Consider the following 11074-nt stretch of genomic DNA (forward strand, 5'->3'; position numbering starts at 1 on the left):
AATGACATTGCCATTTATTGCAAAGCTACGATGAGTTCTTATCTCATTGTGGTGCCCCATGATAACTCATTATTCACTGAACTTCACTTTTTGATGTATGAGGAACAGCAACATATACTTAAATAGCTCTATTTAAACTGGCCCTATAGTTGAAACAAATCATTCCAAGCACAGCACTGCATTACAGTCAGAACTGCTCAAAAGCTTAGAGTACGATATTCTTCAATATTCATAGAGCTTAATATCTTCAAACAGAAATTACTCAAGCTGATGTATCCCTCATTATTATTAAGTCAAAGTTCTTCCAAACGAGAAGAGGATGATTGATAGTCAGAGATTACCAGGGCCAACACAGTGAGAGATCACACTCTTTATGGCCACAAGCAAGCCTGGGAGGGCTCAGTTCCCCGACAGCCAAGCGCGCTGGGAATGCTGCGAAGCACCCTCAGGGCCCCTTGTCCGAGCCCAAGCGACTCCCTCATTCAACACCAGATCTGTCTGGTGCTGACAGGTAACAGAGCACTGCCTAGGCCTTCTAGGCCACGGGTAAAATGCAAGTTTTCAAACTTTATAGGAGGGAAAAACAAAAGAACCCACAAAAACAACAACAAAAAACCCCACAGCCAGAACACAACACATGCACCAGCATAGCTCCAGGCCTCTACCCCACCCCTCCAGTTGGTAAATGCTGTGAGATGTCAGGATCTTTCCAGGAATAAGCAGCACTGCTTGGATCAGGTTCTTTGCTCTGCCTGACACTGATGGGATTGGCTTGGGAATTCAAATTGAACCTGGGTTAGAGATGGCGAGTCCAGTTCAGTATGTCTAGAAACACTTTGAAAAGTGAAAATACAGTCGTTGGCCTGGCCTGTTCACTACTAGCTTCCTATGTTAGATGCCTATGGCACACTGGTATCGCAGGAGGGGAGGAGCCAGATTAGCATGCCCTAAATTGCACCTAAGTCCCTGTATGTTTTGCTTCCTTCCAGCTGACTCCTGGCCTTCAAGCACAGAGCCTTAGGTGGAATTTAGGCCATGAGAACCTGGTCTTCAGCCTCTCAGCAAGTAGAAATACCCAGAGCTGACTCGGGCTGGAAGATACTGAACACATTACAGGAGAAAATACACCTGCTGAGCGTACATATACAAACACACACAGAGCAATGTAATTCTTCTGCCTCAGGGCTCCCCAGACTTTGAACTTGACCTGTCACACAAAGAAAAGCAGAGCTGAATTTATATATATGGAGCATGTTGCAACTGGACACTGCAGGTAAAGCGTGTAACGTGAACAACCTCCACCCGCTGACCATGCTCTGCAGGATCCAGAAGCCAGTTTTCAAAGCAAGACACTGTATGTCTCACCCCTCGTCCCTGTTACCACTGTACCGCTTACTGAAGTCAAGCTACTGAAATGTTTCTAAGAGCACAGGCAGTGTTATTTCCTTTCCGTAGCTGTTATGTATCAGGAAAGATCGTAAGTAGATAGTATCTCAGGCACAGGTAAGAAAGATGGCAGAGTTAATGCATCCAAATCTTTTTCACACGCAAGCACACACCCTGAAATAAGCCAGAAATGCTAATCGTGTTTATTACACTATAGTATAAACAGCAATCATGAAGCTAAAGAAAGTAACAAAGCATCCCTGCCTGAAGGGTCTTCTCCGGGCTATTATATATCAGAGGAAAGATAAAAGCAGAAGCTTGAGACATAGTAAAAGAAAAGCTCTCCCCAGATAGGAAGTCCAGCACTGAGCCCTAATATGCAGGAGTATTTCACTCTCCAGGGCCGAGTGGCTGTCTACGACACCATTTCACATCCCAGCTCCAGAGCATCCTCCCGAAAGCAATTTGGGAGGGAGCAGACAGATACAGTCTCTCTCACACAGCATTCAGCTTCAGCAGCACAGGAGGGTTTCCTTTCTGAAGGAAAAGGGCACAGCTGTTCTCACCTCAGAACAGGAACTCCGCTGCAGAAAGCCTACAGACCCCACTGGCCATCTCCCTCTCCCCCAAACACCTACACTAGGGAACAGGCCAGTACTTCACACCCCTGAGCTCAGTACGTCGCTGTCTGGAGTCAGCTAATAAGTGTTGTCAAGAACAAGGCTGCATCTTAAACCCACCCATCACAGAAGCAGAAAGGAGGTTCCTACATCCACGCACTAAGACAGAAACCTGTCCTTCAAAAAGCTGAAGTTCCTCACTTCCTATACAAGGCACTAGAAGCAGTGGCCACAAGTCCGTATCCTCCATGCAGCAGAGCAGGACTTAGCTCCCTCAGCTGAGGCAGACTGATGACTTCCTCCCTGCCATTTCCACCCCAACCCAAGCTGGCTGAGGTCTTGCAGGAGCAGTGCCCTAAGCCTCCAGACTATCCTGTGCAAGATGGAGAGATGACTCTCAGTTCCTGCAGCAGAAACGAGCCTGCCTTGCAGAACAGACACTGGTTAAAATGCAGAGCAGGAATGGGAAGCAGAGAGACTCTTCCTGTTCGCACAGGCACTCCCCAGGGAGAAAGAGCCACTGGTCCCAGCTCCTAGAACCAGTTGGTCCAAACACCAGCTCATTAAATGCACGAAAGGCCCTGGGGGCAGGCAGCGTATCCTGGATTCTCCTCTACCTCATCTCCGACTGTCCTTCAAAAGAAGGAAGCAGCAAAGACATGTCCAATGCCATGGGCATGCATTTGGTGAGTTACAAGAGTGCCTCAAGGAGCTTCAGCAGAAGAACATCCAGCTTCTGCATTTAGGTTTGAAGTGCATATTGAGATGGTAACTGCTGCAAGATGAGGACATTTCCAGTCATGCTCAGCAACAGAGAAAGATAACAATAGATTTGTTAAAGCAGAGTACTGAGATTAAGGGGCCCTTCTTTCTACTGCCCATTCTGACACCACATTAAACACCCCTCTACAAAAAGATGGGCAGTACAATTCTTCCTTGACATCACAGGAACACCTAAGACTATGTTAATTGAGTCAGGGCCTTGGTGTTCTTGCAAATCAAGTGAAGGACAGAATATATACAAGGTAGTCAGTTTACATGAACAATATATGACATTTTTAAAAATCAGACTTTTTTCCTTGTGCACTCAATACTACTAAATTTTGCCTTGTCCTGTACAAAGCATACAAGGTTAGAAGCAAAACAAGGTCTTCTCCCACACTTTATGTTACATTGGCACTGCTAGATGCCTTGCTGCTCATCTTCCCACACCTGGGGATGTTCCATAAGTAGCCCACTGTTCCCATCCAGTCCATGTCACACTCTAAGAGAGAAAAACAGTTCATCGCTGTTACTCCCTGTTCTTGGGCCGCTGAGGAGGCACCACAAACAAAAGCGAACAACATGCAACTGCTCTGTTTGCATGTCCTGAGGACTGGCTCTGCACGCTGGTGCCTGAAGAACAAGCACATTGCAAAAGCATTATGTTTCCAGTGGCAAGATGGATGGGAAAAGTGCCAGCCACTAGCTGTAACCCTTTTGTCATGCCAGTTGTTGGCTGCTATGAGGATGTACGTTAGATACCTCCTTAGAAAAGAGCTCTGCATCTCATCCTTCCAGATGGAGAAGGAATGATTCATACGCACATAAGCAATGCTAGAATGACGGCTGAAGAGAAAACATTTTCTTTGTTTTCTGTTTTGTGTTACAGACATGCTCAGGGACCTTAATCGCAGCAAAAATTGAATTGAAGACGATGACACTTTGTGCCCCAAGGAATGCATATGCAAAACCCCAATGCTACTTCTCACTGGCCTTGTCAAGCCTCACGTTGCACACACATACCTCACGTGCCTCATTCCCCTGCTTTCTCATTTTCGCAGCATTTCTCTGCACAGAACATGACAGAATAACTCCACTTACACAGCCATCACACACCGCGCAATGACAAATACAGGGGAAAGCATCCAAGAGATGGATCAGGTGTCGGGAGCTCTAAACTGACCAAGGACTGACTTGTAATGCAGAAGCAAAGCAAAGGATCTCTTTTCTTTCCAGACACACCAGGGATCAAAACACACACATTTACTAGGCCTAGATGGGTGATAAATGCAGAATAGACAGAAGGCTTGGCAGTCAGAGCACTTGTCTGCATGGTGCCCGTTTCTTTCATGGAGGCCACTGCATGTATCCTCCTCCCCACCTCACCTGCACAGCACCTTTGCCACACACTCACACTCCTCTCAAGGGCCCTGCATCCTGTGAATCTCATTCTGTTTCTCAGTACTAACCTGTAAATTCCCACCAATTTACTCTCCTCTGGCCTCTCAGATTTGTGAAGTCCTTGGAGCAGAGATTTTCCATAAGCACCTGGAAAGTATCTGGAATATTCCGAGTCCTACTGCAGGTAAATAAACAAACAGCAGTGCATAAGCACGCAATACGTATATTAAGCCAAGCATATAGCAGTCACCTCTGACAACAAAAGTGACGGCAGTAGCTTCCCCCATCACACAGTGGTAGAAAATCTACATTTCAGGGTACATCCACTGACCAGGAAAACCTTCAGATTTGCCTTCCCTGCCACCCACTTCCCTCTTTCCCCATCACATTATCCATTTCTGAAATCCATGCCCCACTTTTTATTATAAATTATTCTAATCAGTTTTGTGGCATGGCAGAAATCCAGCATAACCTTCAGAAATACGCATGCACATACTGGCTCTATAGCTTCTTCATTTCATAGGAGCCTTTCACAACAGCCTGGTGCAGAGTCTGGAAGCATTTGGCAACCTTTCTTAGCAGCACCACCATGGTGGTGACCCTTTCCTAAAGGGTGCTAGATCCATTCACCTACGCTACTTCCTCTCTTTGTAAAAGAAGGATTTTCCATTAATCTCTCATTAAAGCCAGGAAAAAAGTGTTCAAGCAGGAATTTTTCCTCTGCTGTTCTTCAGGTTGAAGAAGTGTGACTAGGGGGTGGCAAAAGGGCTAGAGAGAACATCTGCAGTCTAATGCAGACTTTTCTTTCCCACCCCACCCTCTTCTGAATGGAAAGATGTAAGATAGGCTGGGTAATTGCTCCAGCTCCTTCAGAATCAGGGTTCAAGTGGGGAAGAAAGGGAAAGGAAAAAGAAAAAATAAAACAACACACAGAAAAGCCCCAGAGATAATAAGGATCCTTAACTTTTCTTGGGTAAGAAGCACAGGCTACTTTCGTAGCTCTCAAAAGAAGCCCTACGCAGTTTGTTCACTCATGCTGCAACAGCTCCAGAAGGCATCTGGATCTGTGGCTTTCCCATAAAACTAATAAGGAGGTCTGAACCCCACATTGGGGAGGGAGAATAAAAAACACACAACAACAAGCAATTTAAACGCAGAGCACTACCATCTTGTTAGATAATATGTTAAGAACTCATCTGCAAGTCTGTCTTGGCCAATGAGGGACATAAATCAGGAAGATACAGTAATACTCACTAGCAGGCAATTAGTCACTGCTGTAAGCACTTTAACTCTGGATTTCTTGGATTATAACATTTCAAACACTGTTGTTTTATAGGAGCGATATGATAGCTGTCCAAGCACCACAAGCAAATTATACTACCAGGACATTCGGGCAATGGATTATCACAGCAAAGGAAATGGATTATCATAGTTTTTATTCTGAACAAGGGAAGACTATCTCATTTTCAACATGGCAGGGGGGAGAGTAGATTATACCCAAATTGTGGGGTTTTGTTGTGTGTCGTCGTCCCCCCCTTTTGGAATTTCTAAGGTAGGAATGCCACAAAAATCTGCCAATCTGAAAAGACAGAAACTGCCCTTCCCTAGAATTTGCACTGAAATATCTGAAAACATGGAATAAATTAAAAATACTCCAAATCAAAGGGCAGTTAAAATTCCTTGTCTTGGCTGAATGCTGGAAGGATGCCCTATTCCTGGGCATTTTCCCATTGCATATCTGGCTGCTACCTCTTTCATTTGATACCAGGCAATGAGCATCACCACCACCAGGCCTAGAGACTTCAGCTCTGTTTAGAAACTTTACTATCAGATATGTTCCCTCGCATAGGAAGGAGGGCCACTTACCTTCCAAAATCTTCAAACTAGCAGGTTCAGCAAAGGATTGGTGTGTTGCTTTAAAAAGGTTTAATAGTTTAAAAGGCTGCACCTTTTACCTTTACATCCCCACAGAAAACCTATCTGATTTTATACCTTAGTTCTCACATTGCATCACAAACCAAATTATTAGCTTTTTAACTTCACAAATCTTGTTTGGGTTTTTTGTTTGTTTGTTTTTAAAGAGTATTTTGATACCTTCAACACATACATACATACTTTTTGGTGCATGGTACTCAAGACACCCTGATTCTGACCTCAATTTCTTTGGCAATGGCCAAATATTCCAGCAAAGGATGAGGGAAAACCCACTAAGTCTTAATAACATCCCTGCGATGCAGTCTAAGAGGTCACTAGTAGCCATGACATATTAAAGATGAGAAAAGACTAAAACAGAGAAGACAGCCAAATAACTAGAAGCAGAACCACCAAAAAAAAAAATAGAACTGAGCTCCACAAAGCATAGAAGAAGCAGAAAACCTGCTTTGCCACAGCACAGGGCACATGTCTGAAGCTGATGACACCTGGGTATTATTCCTGGCTGTGGTCCTGACTCCTTCTGGATGACTGCACCAACTCATGTCACACCTCCAGCAGGCTCTCCCTTCACGTTTTCCTTTTGGACTATGGGTCAGCGGTGGTGAACCTTTTCCTTGCCAAGGGCAGAGGACACTAAATATTACTGGTATCTCATACCTCAACATGTGCCTTAGCACTGCATACAGCAGCACGACTACTCTCCATAGCAAAACCAAGAAGTGTGGGCCACAAAAAACAGGAGCTGGATGCCCGTCCCCCAGATTTCACATTCCCACTGTAAGCTTTTTAAGGAAGAATCAGTTGCTATTTATTTGTACCCTGCATAGAGCAGTGTTATTTGGAGCTGTTAATGTGATTCTCTAAGCAAGCAGCAACACTGGTAGTTGATTAAGACTAGAAAGAGCAACAACAAATGGAAAAAAAAAATTGGCTGGAAAGAAGTAGAAGGAATAAAAAACAAGGACAGAAAAGGAATTCAAGTAGGACCGAAAGAAGAAAAGCAGATGATGAAAAGATACTTAGAAGAAAGGAAACCAAAAAAAGATAACCAAAAGTGAAAAAGGCATCCACAGGAATACCTGACTTCATTTCAACAAAAAACAGGGTGCATATCTTTTTTAAATGAGGATGTTGAATTTGGATAATCAAACAAGCAGTATTTTATTTTGCCCCACAGTAAATATATGAATGTAGGCTTTTAAATTTTAGAAAGGAAGAATCCAAGCTCTCAACGCACTTGTTCTCAGAACTAATGCTTTAACCACATTAGTAACAGCTTATGAAAAGACAGCAAAGTGACTACAATTCCTTCTCTATCTAGCAGCTACTTTTTCAGAGTCACTATCACTACTGTAATTTTTCAGTTATGAAGGACTTGATCCTCATTGTTTCGTGGGACCTTCACTCCTATTTCACATGGTAGGAGCTAAAAAGGTTTTGTTCAGGTTCAGCTAAGATCTCTTCATCCCTGTTTTTTTTCATTGCTGTGTTCTTAAGCTGTCCTTAACTGGACACCCATGACAATGCGAGAGATATGAAGCACTGTGGATCACTACGACTACAGGCAAATATTTTAGAGAATCAGGAGTTTACTTGCATACTACGTTACTCCAACTCCCCTGCCCTTCCTGTGACTTCACCTGCTCATAATCTTTAGAAAGCGGAGTGTCATTTCTAAGCTGTAGTTGAGCACTGAAAGCACCATGCTGGCCCTCACTGGCTCTATTTAATTAGAGATTAGCAGAAACAATAAAGCATAGGGGGAATATAAACATAATGTTGCCAGTTTCTCAGTAAAAAGGTTTGGGTTACCAAAGAGATAAGAGGAAGACTGCCTATTTTATCTGTGCGGCCGGACTGGCAAGTTTACATTCACTGGAACCACGCCCCCATCAGAATTCCCTCTGAAATGTCAACACAAACCATATTATTAATTTTCCAAGTTGCTGACCTTTACTGTTGCCTGCATCATAAATCCAGCATTCTGAACTGTTTCTATTCATACAAGAACATGCTCCGCACGCCTCACAATATCCGAACTCTGTACATACGCTGCTCACATGTCACAGAACAGATGCTTGCTGCAGCGTCCCTGAAGAAGCTGCTGAGTTGGACCTTCCTAGTTCCATAAAGTCCACCAGATTACCATCAGTTATGCTATCCACCACTAAGGCAACCAGGTTTCCCAGGTTCCCCCAAAGCCCTTAGCGTATCTTACATTGAATAAAATGTTTCAGAGTATTTTATCAAGGGTCATAGCATACAGATATTTTAAAATAAAATGATTTCATTATGAACTTAAGTTTAACTTCAGTCAGGAAGAAAAAAAAAAAACATAAAGTCCTTGGATGAGAAGACAGCCGTTCCCATTTATTGTTCCTCCCAATTAAAATGTTTTATATAGATCATCAGAACTTAATGCATCGTACATGTTACACAGTGCTCAACATAAGGCTGTCGATCTGTCATTTCTCTGTAAGCACCTAATGTGATGAATGATCTGGTTACTTGTCTTTCTGGTATAAAAGCGGGAGAAGCTTTGAGACAAAGAAATAAAGGCCAATGCATATTACGGGTCTTACAGTGATTAATATCAGACCTCCTGACTCACATCTCTGAAAACAGTTAAGGTCACTTTTTTTCTTTGATTTTTACCATGGATTTCAGTACATCTCATCAGAACCCTCCAAACACTTGAGATAATTTAATTTAAAGCAGAAACAGGAATGTCAGGAACATACAGCATTTGGGCTACAACAAACAATGCCACACCAGCATGTCATAAGAAAAATAAGTGACCTTCACTCTTGCCTCTGCTTGACAAACAGACACACTTGAAGCCACTTGCAGGCCAGGATGTTAGTGTGATTTCTGGAAGACAATCTAATAAATAAAGATTTAAAAGAGTTAAAAAAATCTGACTACTTATTGTCTGAATTGAAAAACCTGCCTTTCCAAATCAACTAATGGGTTGGCAAGCCCACATGAGAGGCAGACAAACAAATAGCATCTTTTCCTTTTAACATGGAATCTGCAATAAGAAAAAGAAATCAGCATTTTATTGATTTCCATAATACCGTCTCTACAGCTTAACAAACTCACTCAGCTGCTAATGCTAATTCACTGATGCTATGGAGCCTTCCCATATAATTATACACCCTCCACTTCGCTGAGCCCCAGGGCGCTGTTTCTAACTTTCCAGAGGACCACTGCACTGAAAGTAGAAACAAAAACCCTCTCTTTCATTACCCAAAGCAAACTGCAAGCCAAATTTTGCTTATTTAAATGGGAAATTAGAGAGACTTAATTTTTTAGACAGGGAATAATCTGCCAGTCTGTGTGTATTTTCAGATTTGATATCGTGACAACAAGTTCTCATTTAAACTCTTCTCCCCACCCCTTATTTTTTTTCTTCCTGAGAGTACACAACAATACAACATATAAATATTGCAACAATTATGATTTCTAGGGAGAGATTCTAAAGTCCTTCTCAGCTCAGAAGTGTTTCAAGGGGGTGATTCAGAATCAGACATAGAGACTTTTGTGAATGTCACTATAACTAACATTATAAAAAATTGTAAAAATATTACCATTGCTATAGGGAATATAAGTGAATGTATATTTCAAAGATATTTTTAATAAGTTTTTCTTTAAAAAAAAACACACAAAAACAAACCTTGGAACACCTTCTAAACCAAATTAAAGAAAGATATCTTCTCCAAGTCTAAAATCCAAAACGTCTTAAATAATTAATGAAGTAAACTCTGACATTTTTCTCCATTTCCCGAACAAATTCAGCAGTCCATAACCAAGCAGAGATCTCCAGTATACTTCAGTGAGAGTTTTGCTCAATTAGGGACTGCAGAATTTGGCCCAATTAATCTAGTACTGTCTATCTGGAAAGAATGTGGTGGAACTCTGCAGTTGTAAACACCCTCCCCGAATGGCTGTACCTAGTCCCCTTTCTTGCTCCCCCCGTTTACCCTGCCTTGATATTTCAGATCCAACCATATTGTATTCACCATCTCCATCAAGATTCAATGTGCCATTTGAGCTAAAATAGCTTAATTTTGCTATGGTTTCTCATGCATATATTAATTTGGAACCAGATAATCTATTTCCTCTGAGAATGGTGAAATGTGTGGAATTTTGTTCAACAAACAAACAAGTTGACAGTATCAATACAGAGTTGGAGAGCCTCTAAAAACAATCTAGTTTGCATAATTAATGTTAATTACAATAACATCTCAATCAGTGACACAAAAGCTTAGCAATGAACACAGTCATACGAGGAAGTGAAAACATGAAACAAACATGAAAGAATTGTGTCTTGTTCTGAAAGAGTATCAAGCAAACTTTCAAGAGATTTATAAATAAGAACATAAAGGCAGAAAACAGTTCTACTTTGTTAGACATATTTTCTTTACAGGCTGCTTAGTACGGAGCTTTCTTCCGAGATTGTAATAAGGCAGTGGATCTGAGCTGTGGACACACCAGATAATATTATCTTTCTACAACATCACATCCAAGCCATTATCAACTGCTTTAAAGAAAAACAACAGAGGGCCTGATCCTGCTGCCAGTGATTTCAATAGCAAACATTTAAACAATGCAATGTGAATGTTTGGCAGGGTTCTGGAGAAGGAGGGGAAGAAAAAAAAACAACTCCAACTTGAACACCGCATGCAGGTATGGATTCCCTCAGGCATAGAGGAATTTCAGGACAAGATCATGAATTTTTCAACAATCTTTTCCTACTTCCCATAGCAACAAGGGAAAGCTAAACACACAGAAAACTTACCTGCCTGTTTCACTGGTAGCACAGAAGTCTTAAGCAGGTTTTTTTGGTACGGTCACTTAACAGAGCAGCTTTACATTTAATCCTCAGAAGTTTTCTTCACAACCCAAAAAAATAGTTATCCAATATATTCTTATTTCAAAGGAAGGGGAAAAAATAGTTATGAAAAAAT

At 41.9% G+C, this 11074-nt stretch overlaps 1 protein-coding gene across 5 annotated transcripts in view; it reads right to left on the minus strand.

The window, feature by feature from the left end:
• The window catches only part of SERTAD2 (SERTA domain containing 2), an 84285-nt gene that overhangs the window by 71061 nt on the left and 2150 nt on the right, over window positions 1-11074 (minus strand). Inside the window, exon 1 of one of the 5 annotated variants that reach the window (XM_072857356.1) lies at window positions 10906-11070. The exons of the other annotated variants lie outside the window; for them this stretch is intronic. The gene's annotated coding sequence lies outside the window, so the exon portion shown is untranslated. Of the gene's footprint in view, window positions 1-10905; window positions 11071-11074 lie in introns of those variants that run through there. 5 annotated transcript variants of the gene reach the window in all.

This window comes from Ciconia boyciana, chromosome 3 (assembly GCF_034638445.1).
Source record: "Ciconia boyciana chromosome 3, ASM3463844v1, whole genome shotgun sequence".
Classification (NCBI taxonomy): domain Eukaryota; kingdom Metazoa; phylum Chordata; class Aves; order Ciconiiformes; family Ciconiidae; genus Ciconia; species Ciconia boyciana.